The following is a 16,282-nucleotide window of genomic DNA, read 5'->3' on the forward strand; positions in this document are numbered from 1 at the left end:
AGATAAAATAGCCCTTTGAAGCAGGAGGCATTCTTTTTACCTATAAAAAAATACTTAAAAGAAGTAAAGAGTCTTCTTTTGCCTCATTTTTAGAAATTTCATGAGATTCATATACAAAGAATGATACAGTCTTATAAATCTGTCACCATTTTCTTTTACCACAAATGTGGTGGCTTAACTAACACAAATATGAAATCTTAAGTTTCTGTAGGTCAGGAGACTGTTATGGGTCTCATGGGACTAAAACCAGCGTATCAGCAGACTGGCCCCATTCTTTCCTGGAAACCTCATGAGAAACTATTTTCTGCTCGTTTAGGTTGTTAGCACAATTCAGATCCTTTTGTTTGTAGGGCTGAGATCTCCTTTTCTTGCTGGCTGTAAATTAAGGGCTATTCCCAGCTTCTAGAGGCTGCCACATTTCTTGACGAGTAGCCCTCTTCCGTTACCTTCAAAGCTAGCAATAGTCTATATGGTAGGTTGGGCCTTTCTCAAGTCACATCTTTCTGATTCAATCTTCTAAGTCCCTCTTCCTCTTTCAAAAGTTTATTTGATGGACGCCTGCGTGGCTCAGTCGTTAAGCGTCTGCCTTCAGCTCAGGTCATAATCCCAGTGTCCTGGGATTGAGTCCCGCGTTGGGCTCCCTGCTCCTTGGGAGCCTGCTTCTCCCTCTGCTTCTCTCTCTCTCTCTCTCTCCCCCTCTGTCTCTCATGAATAAATAAATAAAATCTTTTAAAAAAAAGTTTATTTGATTTGATTGAGCCCACCCAGATATTCCAGGATAATGTCCCTCTCTTAAAGTCAGTGGTTAGCAACCCTAATTCTATTGGCAACACTAATTTTCTTTTGCCATACAAAGTAGCATAGTCATGTGTTCCAGAGTTAGGACATGAACATCTTTGAGAAACCGTTATTGCACCTCTCAGGGGAAAAAAAAATGTCTTTTCTTTCCTCATTTTCAGAAATTTCAAAAAGATTGTTATTCAAGGTGTGATACAATTTTTTTAAAGATTTTATTTATTTATTTGACAGAGAGATAGAGAGCACAAGTAGGCAGAAGGCAGAGGGAGAAGCAGCAGGCTCTCTGCTGAGCAGGGAGCCCAGTACGGGCTTGATCCCAGGACCTGGGATCATGACCTAAGCTGAAGGCAGATGCTTAACCGACTGAGCCACCCAGGTGCCCCTGTGTGATATAATTTTATAAAACGCCGGAGTTTGTACCTTAAGTTTCAAACCTATGTACTAGGCATTAAAATTAAAAATTATTACAAGCTTTCATTATTTCCTAAAAACGTATATTTGGAATTATTAAAATATTATAAATGATCCTAAATGATTTGGAATTACTGTAATTTTCTCAATATAAGCCAACATATGTGGAGGTTTAATGAGAAACCTCAGTATGCTAGCTATTTCTTCTAACACAATTCAGTTTTACTTTAAAAAATGTATAATCTGCAAAATGAACAGCATTTAGTATCACTTAATATTACATCAGTAGGCTTTAAACTGTTCATGAGAATGATCCTAATACTTTGCTTTAGAATAAAGTACATGGGCTTTGTGTCTGCTGTTTTGCTTGGTGCTTAGATGTTGTTTATTTAGACTGTATGTTATTAACTCAATAATTGAGTTTGCTGTTTTGTTTGTAGTCATGATATATTGCATTTACCTGCATATCATGTATAAAAACTGAAATAAAACTAGGTCTTATAGGATGGTCAGAAACTCATCAATTCAAGCAAGGGGGCATTAAGAAGAAGCAGAGAATAGTAGCCGAAAGATAGCGGAGGAGTAGGGGACCCTATTTCACCTGGTCCCTGGAATTGAGCTGGATATCTACCAGACCACTCTGAGCACCCACAAAACCAGCCTGAGATGTAAGAAGATCTGGATCTCTACAAACAGAGTATCACAGGTGGTTGGTTTTGAGGTAGGAAGCGGGGAGACATGATTCTGCGGGCAGATATCAGAGGATAAACGGCAGTGGGAGGGCGCCTGGCCGTGGGGATCCCACACCGCCGGTGAGCAACAGCCTCACGCGCTGGGGACAGGGCACAGACTCGCAGACCGGTAGCGGCGGGGAAAGGACTTTAGGGCAGCCCCTGGGGTGGAAACCTGGAGCGATGGGGTCGCGCGAGCGAACTGGGAGCGGCTGGTGGTTTTAGAAGCACAAAAGGCAGAGATGTGCCCCGACCTGGAGGCAGGATTGGGGGCACTGCTGAGGGGCGCACAACCCAGGACACTGAAGTTTATAGCAGCACAGACAGAAAGAGAGACAATGTGGCCTGGAGAGCTCACTGAAGAACAGACTCTGGTCTCTCTGCTCTGAGGCAGAGGGTTGGAAATGGACTCTTCTGCTCTGACTTGTGGAAGAGACATGGAAAGCCACCAGGGAAAGCCACCAAAGAACAAAAGCCCCCAAAACTGATTACCACCAAGCCCATCCCCCGCCACAGGGGGCAGGGCAACTCTGCCCAAACAGGGTTGCCTGAATAACAGCGTGGCAGACCCTCCCCCAGAAGACAGCCTGGGAAAACAAGAGGCCAGCAACCCTAAGGTCCCTAGAAAACAGGTGCATCTTGCTTGGGTTCTGGTCAATCATTTGGACTCTATACATTCCCTCAACCACCCATCAACAGAATGACCAGGAGGAGAAACCCCCAAAATAGAAAAGACTCAGAGATTATGACTTATGCTGCAGATTTACAAATGGATGCAAATATAACCAAGATGTCAGAGATGGAATTCAGGTCAGCAATTGTGAAGACAATAGCTAGAATGGAGAAATCAATTAATGGCAACATAGAGTCTCTAAGGGCAGAAATGAAAGCTGAATTGGCAGAACTTAAAAATGCTATCAGTGAGATCCAATCCAATCTAGATAATCTAACAGCTAGGGTAAGTGAGGCAGAGGAACAAATAAGCGACCTGGAAGACAATATAATAGATAGAAAGGGAAAAGAGGCCAGGGAAAAACAACTCAGAATCCATGAAAATAGAATCAGAGAAATAAGTGACACCATGAAACGTTCCAATGTCAGAATAATTGGAATCCCAGAGGGATTGGGGAAAGAGAGAGGACTAGAAGATGTATTTGAGCAAATCATAGCTGAGAACTTGCCCTAATCTGGGGAATGAAACAAACATTCGCATCCTAGAGACAGAGAGGACCCCTCCCAAGATCAAGGAAAACAGGCCAACACCCTGGCATGTGATAGTAAAACTTACAAATCTTAGAACCAAGGAAACCATCTTAAGGGCAGTTAGGGGGAAGAGATTCCTTACGTACAGAGGGAGGAACATCAGAATAACATCAGACCTATCCACAGAGACCTGGCACGCCAGAAAGGCCTGGCCAGACATATTCAGGGCACTAAATGAGAAGAACATGCAGCCAAGAATACTTTATACGGCAAGGCTGTCATTTAGAATGGATGGAGAGATGCAGAGCTTCCACAACCGGCAGAAACTGAAAGAATATGTGACCACTAAGCCAGCCCTGCAAGAAATATTAAGGGGGGTTCTATAAAAGGAGAAAGACCCCAAAAGTGATATACAACAGAAATTTACAGGGACAGTCTATAAAAAGAACGTCTTCACAGGTAACATGATGACAATTAATTCATATCTTTCAATAATCACTCTCAACGTGAATGGCCTAAATGCTCCCATAAAACGGCACAGGGTTGCAGATTGGATAAAAAGACAGGACCCATCCATATGCTGTCTACAAGAGACTCATTTTGAACCTAAAGGTACATCCAGACTGAAAGTGAAGGGATGGAGATCCATCTTCCATGCCAGCGGACCTCAAAAGAAAGCTGGGGTAGCAATTCTTCTATCAGACAAATTAGCTTTTTAAACTAGAGTCTGTAATTAGAGACACAGAAGGACACTATATCATTCTTAAAGGTTCTATCCAACAAGAAGATCTAACAATTGTAAATATCTATGCCCCCAATATGGGAGCAGCCATCTACATAAGCCAACTGTTAACCAAAATAAAGAGTCATATTGATAACAATACGTTAATTGTAGGAGACCTCAATACTCCACTCTCAGCAATGGACAGATCATCTAAGCAGAAAATCAACAAGGAAACAAGAGCTTTGAATGATACATTGGACCAGATGGACCTCATAGATATATACAGAACATTCTACCGTAAAACAACAGAATACTCATTCTTCTCGAGCGCACATGGAACTTTCTCCAGAATAGACCATATACTGGGCCACAGATCAGGTTTCAACCGATACCAAAAGATTGAGATTATTTCCTGCATATTCTCAGACCACAATGCTTTAAAACTGGAACTCAATCATAAGAAAAAAATTGGCAGAAATTCAAACACTTGGAAGCTAAAGACCACTCTGCTCAAGAATGTTTGGGTCCACCTGGAAATCAAAGAAGAACTTAAAACAATTCATGGAAATCAATGAGAACGAAAACACATCGGTCCAGAACCTATGGGATACTGCAAAGGCAGTCCTAAGGGGGAAATACATAGCCATCCAAGCCTCACTCAAAAAAATAGAAAAATCCCAAATTCACCAACTAACTCTACACCTTAAAGAACTAGAAAAAAAGCAACAAACGATGCCTAAGCCACACATTAGAAGAGAAATAAAATTAGAGCAGAGATCAATGAATTAGAAACCAGAAACACAGTAGATCAGATCAATGAAACTAGAAGTTGGTTCTTTGAAAGAATTGATAAGATCAATAAACCACTGGCCAGACTTATCCAAAAGAAAAGAGAAAGGACCCAAATTAATAAAATTATGAATGAAAGGGGAGAGATCAGAACTAACACCAAGGAAATAGAAACAATCATTAGAAATTATTATCAACAACTATATGCCAATAAACTGAGCAATCTGGATGAAATGGAGGCCTTCCTGGAAACCTATAAGCTGCCAAGACTGAAACAGGAAGAAATCGACAACCTGAATAGGCCAACAATAACCAATAACGAGATTGAAGCAGTGATCAAAAACCTCCCAAAAAACAAGAGTCCAGGGCCTGATGGATTCCCTGGGGAATTTTACCAAACATTCAAAGAAGAAATATTCTATTCTACTGAAGCCGTTTCAAAAAATAGAAACAGAAGGAAAACTTCCAAACTGATTCTGTGAAGCCAGCATTACCTTAATCCCCAAACCAGGCAAAGACCCCATCAAAAAGGAGAATTTCCGACCGATATCCCTGATGAATATGGACTCCAAAATCCTCAACAAAATCCTAGCTAATAGCATCCAACAATACATTAAATGGATCATCCACCATGACCAAGTGGGATTTATCCCCAGCATGCAAGAGCGGTTCAACATTCACAAATCAATCAATGTGATAGAACACATTAATAAGAGGAGGGAGAAGAACCATATGGTCCTCTCACTTGATGCAGAAAAAGCGTTTGACAAAATACAACATCCTTTCCTGATTAAAACTCTTCAGAGTATAGGGATAGAGGGAACATTCCTCAAGTTCATAAAATCCATCTATGAAAAACCCATAGTGAATATCATCCTCAAATGGGGAAAAACTGAGAGCCTTTCCCTTAAGATCAGGAACACTTCAAGGATGCCCACTCTCACCACTATTGTTCAACATAGTACTAGAAGTCCTAGCAACAGCAATCAGACAACAACAAGAAATAAAAGGTATTCATATTGGCAAAGAAGAAGTCAAACTCTCTCTTTTCACAGACGACTTGATACTTTATGGGGAAAACCCAAAAGACTCCACCCCCAAATTACTAGAACTCATACAGCAATTCAGTAATGTGACAGGTTACAAAATCAATGCACAGAAATCAGTTGCTTTCTTATACACTAACAATGCAACTGTAGAAAGAAAAATTAGAGAAACAATTTCATTTACAGTAGCACCAAAACCATAAAATACCTCGGAATAAACGTAACCAAAGAGGTAAAGGATCTGTACTCTAGGAACTACAGAACATTCATGAAAGAAGTTGAAGGAGACATAAAAAGATGGAAAAATATTCCATGCTCATGGATCAGAAGAATAAACATTGTTAAAATGTCTTTGCTACCCAGAGCAATCTATACCTTCAATGCCATCCCGATCACATTCCAATGACATTTTTCAAAGTCCTAGAACAAACAATCCTAAAATTTATATGGAATCAGAAAAGACCCCGAATCGCCAAGGAAATGTTGAAAAAGGAAAACAAAGCTGGGGGCATCACGTTGCCTGATCTCAAGCTATATTACAAAGCTGTGATCACCAAGACAGCATGGTCCTGGCACAAAAACAGACATACAGACCAATGGAACAAAATAGAGAACCCAGATATGGACCCTCAACTCTATGGTCAAATCATCTTTAACAAAGCAGGAAAAAACATGCAATGGAAAAAAAGACAGTCTCTTCAATAAATGGTGCTGGGAAAATTGGACAGCCACATGCAGAAGAATGAAACTCAACCATTCTCTAACACCATACACAGAGATAAACTGAAAATGGATGGAAGACCTCAATGTGAGACAGGAATCCATCAAAATCCTAGAGGAGAACATAGGCAGTAACCTCTTTGACATCGGCCATAGCAACTTCTTTCAAGATACATCTCCAAAAGCTAGTGAAATGAAAGCAAAAATGAACTTTTGGGACTTCATCAAGATAAAGAGCTTCTGCAAAGCAAAGGAAACACTCAACAAAACAAAGAGGCAACCCGCAGAATGGGAGAAGATATTTGCAAATGACACTACAGATAAAGGGCTGGTATCCAAGATCTATAAAGAACTTCTCAAACTCAACACCCCAAAAACAAATAATCAAGTCAGAAAATGGGCAGAAGATATGAAAAGACACTTCTCTGAAGAAGACATACAAATGGCTAACAGACACATGAAAAAATGTTCATCATCATTAGCCATCAGGGAAATTCAAATCAAAACCACATTGAGATACCACCTTACACCAGTTAGAATGGCAAAAATGGACAGGGAAAGAAACAACAAACGTTGGAGAGGTTGTGGAGAAAGGGGAACCCTCTTACACTGTTGGTGGGAATGCAAGTTGGTACAGCCACTTTGGAAAACAGTGTGGAGGTGCCTCAAAAATTTAAAAATAGAGCTACCCTATGACCCAGCAATTGCACTCCTGGGTATTTACCCCAAAGACACAGATGTAGTGAAAAGAAGGGCCATATGCACCCCAATGTTCATAGCAGCAATGTCTGCAATAGCCAGACTGTGGAAAGAGCCAAGATGCCCTTCAGCAGATGAATGGATAAAGAAGATGTCCATAGATACAATGGACTCTTACTCAGCCATCAGAAAGGATGAATACCCAACTTTTACGTCAACGTGGATGGGACTGGAGGAGATTATGCTAAGTGAAATAAGTCAAGCAGAGAAAGTCAATTATCATATGGTTTCATTTATTTGTGGAACATCAGGAATAGCAGGGAGGACATTAGGAGAAGGAAGGGAAAAATGAAGGGGGGTGGGAATCAGAGGGGGAGATGAACCATGAGAGACTATGGACTCTGAGAAACAAACAGGGTTTTAGAGGGGAGGGGGGATTGGTTAGCCCAGTGATGGGTATTAAGGAGGGCACGTACTGCACGGAGCACTGGGTGGTATACGAAAACAATGGATCATGGATCACCACATTAAAAACTAATGATGTATTGTATGGTAATTAACATAATAAAATTTAAAAAAATAAAAAAGAAGCAGAGATAAATAGATCAACAGACTATATTACATAGTTCTTTTTTTTCCCTCCCAAATTTTTATTTAAATTCCAGTTAGGTAACATACAATGTAGTATTAGTTTCAGGTGACATTAGGTAGTTTCTTAATAATTCTTCAGGTTAGGTGATATCCTAACATTTTTTCATGTGTCAGCCATTTGTATGTCTTCTTCAGATAAGTGTCTTTTCATATCTTCTGCCCATTTTCTGACTTGATTATTTGTTTTTGGGGTGTTGAGTTTGAGAAGTTCTTTATAGATCTTGGATACCAGCCCTTTATCTGTAGTGTCATTTGCAAATATCTTCTCCCATTCTGTGGGTTGCCTCTTTGTTTTGTTGACTGTTTCCTTTGCTTTGCAGAAGCTTTTTATCTTGATGAGGTCCCAAAAGTTCAGTTGAAAGTAAAGTTGTTGTTGTTTTTCTTTTTTTAAATTTTTTTTAATCTGCAGGTTTATTTATTTATTTATTTCTGTGTTTATTATGCAGAGCTTCTTGAAAACTATCTTTCTAATATCTATGTTCAGAAAATTGAGAATGATAAATCTGGTATTGTCAGGGGATGAAAATTAATGAACTTCTATCAGCCAGACATTTGATGAGGTATTACTAGCTCATTAAAACCTTCACTTTTTTTAAACATTTGCTAATCTTCAATATTCTAGACACATTTTTAGCCATGTTGTATACATTAATTACTGAATTCTCATTGTAGCTGAAGGAGATATATTTTATTATAATTCCATTTTACACGTGGGCAACAAGCCAGGGAGAGTTTCAGAAATTCTTCAAAAATCACACAGCCTTTAAATTTCAGATTGAAGGTTTTAACAATGGAGTACAAATCCTAACCTCTATCACTGAAGTTTTAACCAGTAACCTCTATCTTTCATCTGTTTTCTACATTTTACCAATGATTAACAATGGCTCAGTAAAGTTAAAAAAATAAATGACAGAAATGACCAGTATCTTATGACTGGTAGGTGGTAGAACCTGGAATCAAACTTAAGCCTGTTTGCCTCCAAAGAAAATGTTCTTTCCATTAAGCCGCCATATATCTAGTAGATAGAGATAGACAGATACTTCAGCAACAATAAAACAAGGAAAGAGAAGTATGTCATGAAAGAGGCCCAAACCTCCTCTAAGCTACAGTGAATTATGACAGAATCTTTGCAGAATGTCTTCAACCAAAAATGTGGGTCATATTGAGCATCGTGATGTCTAGACGATTCCTTTTGTCATTTTGGATTGCATCCATAAACCATGTAGACAGATGGTACAGATATGTTTGACTGAGTCTGAGCTGATGGATTTTGAAATGTTTGCTGAATGTTTCCCCATCAAACCATACTCAGAGCCCATGACTTGAGGTTTGGTTTCTCAAGATATTGTTCCTCCTCTGATTACATATTTAAAATTAGAACAAGATAATGTTTCCAATACAAATTTGAACTTATGTCTTTTTTTTTCTGCTTCAATGATCAAACTTGATTGACTTAACAAAGAAGAATTGGATCTGAAAAGCAATTTTCTATCATAGAAAGAAGGTAACAGGAATATAGTTTACCTTTCTCTGAAAAGGAGAATTACAATTAATATAAAATGATCTGTGGTTTCATATGCTTTGAAAGGATGACAAAGAAATAAACAAGAATGTGTATAATATAAAAATCTACATAACAAAAGAATCATTCAAAATGAGATCTGGGGGAGTAGAGACAATATTAAAACATAGTCCCACAAATGACATTCCATATCCACTAATGTTATTATCATCTGGGTGTGAAAACTCCTTATGTTCAAAATACTAAGACACAATTTAGAAGCTTGGACATTAAAGAGATTAAATTATAATTGTTTTCTTTGTATAGTTAGGTTAACCACATGGATTTTATTTTAATTAATTAAAATACTATGAAAACCAAATATTTAAAATCCATCTAACTCACTTCCCTAATCTGCATCATAAAAGAATTAGTTTGAATAAGAATTCTAAAGTCATTTGTGAAGTCATTTATAACCTTTATGTATTTCCTATTCTCCTGATTAAATTACATGTCTGAGTGAGTCTTAATTATATTTTGCCAGATGATTTGAAAGCTTTCTATCTTAAGGTCTGTTAGTAAACAAATGAATGTGAAAAAATAGAATATGTCCAATATAATTCATATAATGTAAAAGCTTTATCATTGTCACAGGCTTCCTAGTGCAAATGGTTACCACTAATAAAGTCAACTCCAGCAAGAGGTATCTTGGCAAACGGGAGGCTCACAAGAGATATATTGTAGACATCTCCTTGAAATTTATGCTCCATACAGATTATCTTCTATTAACTGGTGAGCTTGAACCTTGAAAGGAGTTTCAAGTTTCAGATAAGTAACACACATCACTGAACATTACGTCTGCCACCTGGTAATGGATAATATAAATACAGCACATTTATTCAGCAGGGAAAGGAAACTGCTTCTATAGCCAATTCTCAATTATTCGGGGTAATGGGGGAAAACCTCCAAGTGGTTATCCATAAATACAGATAATTGGCAGAATATGTAAATTAGGTCCCATCTCACAAGGTTTATGAACATTTTGGCTGAATAGTGATAAGAAATGAAGAATTATTAAAGCCCCGTAATTATTATGAAGCATTTGACACATTCACTCTTGCCTGGCTTCCCTCCCATCTCTCTGACTTTGCCTCCTCCATCGCCCCCTTTGTCCACTCTCAAAAGGCATATCTTCCTCTTGGTTCTGCATTCAGTTTTCTTTTCTTTTTCATGTACAAATTATTTCTGGTTCATCTCACCCACTATCACAGCTACAGATAGCAAGAGAGCAGATGCTTAATACATGCTGGTTGAACGAACAAACTGCTAAGTTACATTCCCTCATGTTGTTTCAATTTAATTAAATGCTTAATGTATAGTGGGTGAGGCTGACAAACCTATACGGGTGTCACAGTTATCTAGGAGAGTTTTGTTTTAATGCAGATACTGAAGCCATTCCCACAACTCTAAAATCAAAATCTTGAGGATGATTAGGACAGAGAAGCAGGAAATCCTCATTAAAAAGAAATAACCAACTAACCACACATACACAGAGAAACAGGGAAACTGTTTACAAGACAATGTAGAATACTAGGATTTCTCTACACGCAGATGATTGTAATTGTCTAATTGTGTAATCTGTGTAATGAGAAGTTCTTACTCAAAATGGCAGCCCCACTGTAATAGAACCAAGCACCACCCTTATCGTCACACTTGACGGGCTGTAATCAATCATCTAACCATGGCCTGAATCTCAGGGTGGATGAATCCACTGAACCATAAGGAGGTGGCAGGGACAATTTGGTCGTCATCAGATCTGCATCAGTCAGTATAAACTTAACAAATATTTTCTCAGTGGAACTCGCCCTGTGGCAGGCACTACAATATCAGATGGGTTGTTGAATACTCCTGTTTGGCTGATAGCATTTTCCAAAGTACTTTTGTCACATGAAAATGACTAAGCTAGTTTTCCATTGAGCAGTAATCTTATCTGTCCATGGAATTAGTTGTTGGTTTTTGTTTGTTCCTTCACCCAGTGATCTTTCAGAAAATCTTTCTTAAAGGGACACTTGGGTGGCTCAGTTGGTTAAGCCTCTGACTCTTGGTTTCGGCTCAGGTCATGATCTTGGGGTCATGAGTTTGAGCCCCGTGTCAGGCTCCATGCTCAGTGGGGAGTCTGCTTGAGATTCTCTCTCTCCCTCTCCTTCTGCTCCTCCCACCCTCCCTGCCCCCCACCCCACACTCGCACCCCCTCTCTCTCTAAAATAAATATTTTTTTTAAAAAAAATCTGTTTTGAAATGAGGCTTACAATAAAGAATATGTCCTTAAAATCTTTTCATGAGGTCCTCTAGAATCTGGCTGAGCCTTCATAGTCCACATTATCTCTCCTCTAGTTTAGTTCCCCAGCAATAATGGATTCTCTTTGCCTTTCTTAAAATGATCACACTTTCCTGTTTAGCTTGGTTACTTCTCTCTAGACTATGCAGTTCACTGCTCTTCAACCAGCTTCCCCACTCCTCTTGCCAGGCTAATGTCACTTCCATCAACCTTCACGTGGATGATTGCCACAGCTAATGATGGGTCTCCTCTCCTCTTCCTGAAGTGGACTCTGAACTGCAACCACCAGGACGTGTTTCCAAAGATCCTGTCATGCCCAATGGGCCTCAGAACGTCTAAGCATCTCCTGTTGTTCTCAGGATAGAACCACATGCTAAACCTGGCCTTCATGGCCCTTGGTGGTCTGCTTTCTGTCCGCCTTCTTCATGTCCTGCTCCTGCCTTGCTTGCCATGCTCCAGCTACGTCTTTGAGGATTTAGGGCCTCCTTTTCTTCCTTCTGCTGCATGGTGCTTGCACACACTCTTCCCTCTGCTTGAACCATTCTTCTCCCGGCTTGTGCCTGGAAAGTTCCCTTGCCCCTTTACCACCCAGCTCCATCATGATTTCTGCAAGGATACTGTTTTTTCTAATCATTCTCTAGACCACTCTTCTCGTAGTATCATTTACTACAGCTGAAATTTAATCACTTTTCCCCATGAGTGTGTTCCACTGCCTGGCACAGTGTCTGGCAAACATTAGGTGCTGAAAAAATACTTACGAGAAGAACTAATTAAGATGCCTGCCTATTTCCCTAGGTTTGATTGAATATCTTTGTTCTGTGCCTCTTAGTGCTTTGTCCTTCTTTTTTTCATTCCTATAATCGTTGGTTCATTGTTTATTTTGAACCCCTAGAATCTTAAGTTTTTTGAGGGCAGAGTGCCCTGCTGTATTAACAGTGCCTTATATAATACCTAGTACATGAGAGACGATTTAAAAACAGGTGAAGTTGGAGTAATTACATATGAAACTATGATGAATCTGTTTCTCCATCTACAGTTTTGAATCAATCCAACTTTCAATAATCCATTTAATTCCTCTGGTTATTACATCAGTCATTCTGGCTTTCAGAAAATTCTCTCATTCTGTCTGTCCCAAATATCATCAGGGGTCTGCTGAATACACTAGTTGGTTGTCTCCTGCAAATTATTTACTCACACCATCCAGTGTGCCAGTGGATGTCCAGAAGACTTCAAAGCTCAAAGAACTGCCCTAATTAGTCATATCTGTCTTGTATCTATGTTTGGATTTGCCAGGGCATGCTTAATAATAATAACACTAATAATTGTTAACATTACTGAGTACCTACTCAGGACCAGGTACTGTGCTTATCATTTTCTTTAATTTACTTCATTTAATTCTCTCCATAATCTATATGAGAAGTGACAACACCATCTCCTTCCAATGCACTCAAGAGAAAGCCCAGTCCATGACACTTCTCTTCAATGTTTCCTTCACCGCCCCCCCCCCCACCATTTGCATGGGTCTGTTTCTTGATCCCACCAAATTCTTGGAAAAATCCAATTTTGTAATTTCCAGCTGCCCCATTGTAAAAGAAGATGTTGGCACACTGCATGCTTTTCCTTGGCGCATGTGGTTCGGATTTCAAATACGAACAGCCTGGCTTCCTTACCTCTCATTTAGATGAACTGTGATTGATGTCCTAGACTGCCCCCTAGAGTTCTCCAGTGGGAGTGAACCACAATTCCCCACAGCAGTAACAAGCTCAGGGTAAAAGACAAAGCTTTTACTGACCCCAGGCTCGTTTCCCCATTCCCGTCATGGTCCTTCCTAGGATTACCTCTCAAATCCAGTATTTGCATTCAAATCCTTGTTTCTGAGTTTGCTTTTGGGACAACTGTCGCTAAGATCTGCTTGCACTCATGGAGCGCCACTCCTGTTTTCCTTCAATTCCAGCAGTCTAATTTGGACATGACTTGGATGGAATTTAGAATTTCTGTTCAGTAGGTTCCCATAGTGGGCTCCATGTTTACTTGCATTTTGCAAAAATAGAGTATCTCCTAACTGACTCTCCCCTGGCTTCTATTTTGGTTTTGCATCCATGAGGCCATGCAGTCATGATGGCTGAGAGGTCCACACCAGCTCTCTTGTGGAAGTGAGTTCAGTGCCCCTCGACTTTTAAGTTGAATATACTATTATCCAGCATCACTGACCAGGTAACTATTAGTCATGCTTTGAGTCCTTTGTGATTTCCATAAAACTGTCCCAAGGGGAAGACTCTGTAAGTAAAGATTATATCCATGTGTTCCCAGCAGCTCATCAAAGGATGAGATGTAATGCTATTTCAGACTTCCATTTCAAATTCGTGTTTCCAGCCTGTCATAAAAGGCATTAAAAAAAAAAAAATCTGTGGCTCTTGGGAGCTGATCACAGCTAAAAAAAAAAAAATGTTTTTAACATAGTTTCTAAATCTCTGATTTCCATTTTAAATATATATGTGCATTTGTATGTATATATATGTGTATGTGCATATGTATGTGTGTATGTGTGTGTGTGTATATATATATATAATATATAATATATATTAACAATGCCTCAAACTGAGTCCAATCCATTTAATTTAATTGGTATCTAGACAAGATGCCTGAAAATTACGGGTTTTTTTCTGGTTTATATCAGTTCTTCAGTCTTTCATGCTGAATCTTTGTCCTTTTACAAATTAGATTTCTCACTTTCTTTTCATGGGATTCCTGTTGGGCAAATATAATCTTTTCAATAGGAGATAAACATTTCACAATTTTTTCACAGTAACTCTTTATAATAATACTACTCTCATTTTCACATTCTCTAAGACACTTAAACAGTACCCATTTATTAACCAAGCAATCTATCAATATTTATTCATGATGCCAATGGCAGACTTCTTGTCATAAATAATTATTGAGGTAATAAATAGTTTTATTATTAAAAACTGATGACAAGAACAGAGTGATTACCCTGATAAAGACTGATGGCAGGTCTTAGTATCTGATGTGACACTCAGAACACTGTGCAGATTGAATCTAAGGCCTCCTGCATGGATAATAAATTGTTATTTCAGAGAATAAAATGATTGATACATTTGCTTGCTGTGGAAAAAGCATTGGGGAGAAGATTCTACTCCCTAACTTATTTAAACAGGCTATGGTGAAACTTTCTTTCCTTGTGACAAATTTAACTTTTCAGGAGAGTGACAGCTCTTTGGCAGAGAGATGAGCAGAGACACATTCCTTTTTAGAAGCTCCTAAGAGTCAAATTCATTTTGGAAATCCTCTGGATATTCTCTGGCCTCGGTGGTGCCCTCAGCAGGCAGCACCCTGGGCAGAGTTAGGAGCAAGGCGGGAAGATGGTGGGAGCGTGGTAGGAAGTCATGACATATGATACCACGACTAGCTCAACAAGGAGATGAATGAAGTCTGTCAGATTACTTTGGGGAAACTGCCAGTGACTCTTGCCCTGACTGGCTCAGTGCTCAAGCTCATTGTAATTTTTTTCTTTTTTTTTTTCCTATTGGTTTGATCTTACCTTTTATGACAAACTAGCCTTGGAGACCATCTATCTTTTGACAACCTGGAAAATGACTGTATTGGGAGGAGATAAAGGAGGTGGGGGAGTGGGAGAGTCAGAATTGAAAATGTATGTCCTATGCATTTTTGCAAATGTTTTATTCATAACTGCTGTTACTACAAATTAAAATGCAATGACAAATATTATGAAAATCCTCTCGAAGGAAATACCTAAGATTTAAAATGTATTCTCTTTACTTTGCTCAATCTATTTGTGCTACAAAAGCCAAGGAAAAGAATGACAAATATATAATTTGAAATGTCACCCAGTAATAGCAGGGGTGAATTTAAGTCAGAGAATTATTATATTTTCCAATTTTTATTTTAGGGGAACAATTGAAACATCAAATATGATGTATATTCAATGATTTTCGATCAATTCTAAATGAACTGCCTGTATGTGAAACATTAAGTATCCACCTTTGAGGTCTGAATGTATTATATGTGTTCATTCTTCTCTGTATATGTTTAACAATGTGAGACTAAAGCAATTTCTGAAAATTATTTCTGTGAAAATGATTTCTTTTCAGCTTTCTTTTGTTGAAACTTTTCTAGGATATGTGAAAACATAAGTTATAATATCTCCATATTGTCATAAGTGTTGCTTTTTTTTTTAATTGGTAACTTTATTTTCTGGAATGCGGGCTTGATAAGAAAAAATAACAAAACTTCACAATTCAGTTACTTTAAATGTCTTGTTAAAATTATGTTGAACTTATTTGTAAAAAATCTATGGTGTCTTTTCCTCTCTTAGTGTGGTGTTTTCTCGCAGATGCACATTTTAAAAGTACTTTTAAGCATCTCAGTGGTGATAAGACATTTGCATTAGTGAAAAAAAAAAGGCCCAGCAACTATGTGGCGCCTTGTAATTGCGAACTCTTCCATTTACAGTACAAAGCAGGAGCTATGGGATCACAGTGGAGAGGTTTTAATTTCTTCTGTAGTATATGTTCAATTCCCTAAGAGAGGCTATACATGATGTTCAAACTCTGACAGTTTATAAAATTAGAGTCGATTAACACTTCTAGCAATGCCACAGGAAGTGTTATGCCCTTCAGGGTGGAGCCA

This window comes from Zalophus californianus, chromosome 17 (assembly GCF_009762305.2).
Source record: "Zalophus californianus isolate mZalCal1 chromosome 17, mZalCal1.pri.v2, whole genome shotgun sequence".
NCBI lineage: Eukaryota > Metazoa > Chordata > Mammalia > Carnivora > Otariidae > Zalophus > Zalophus californianus.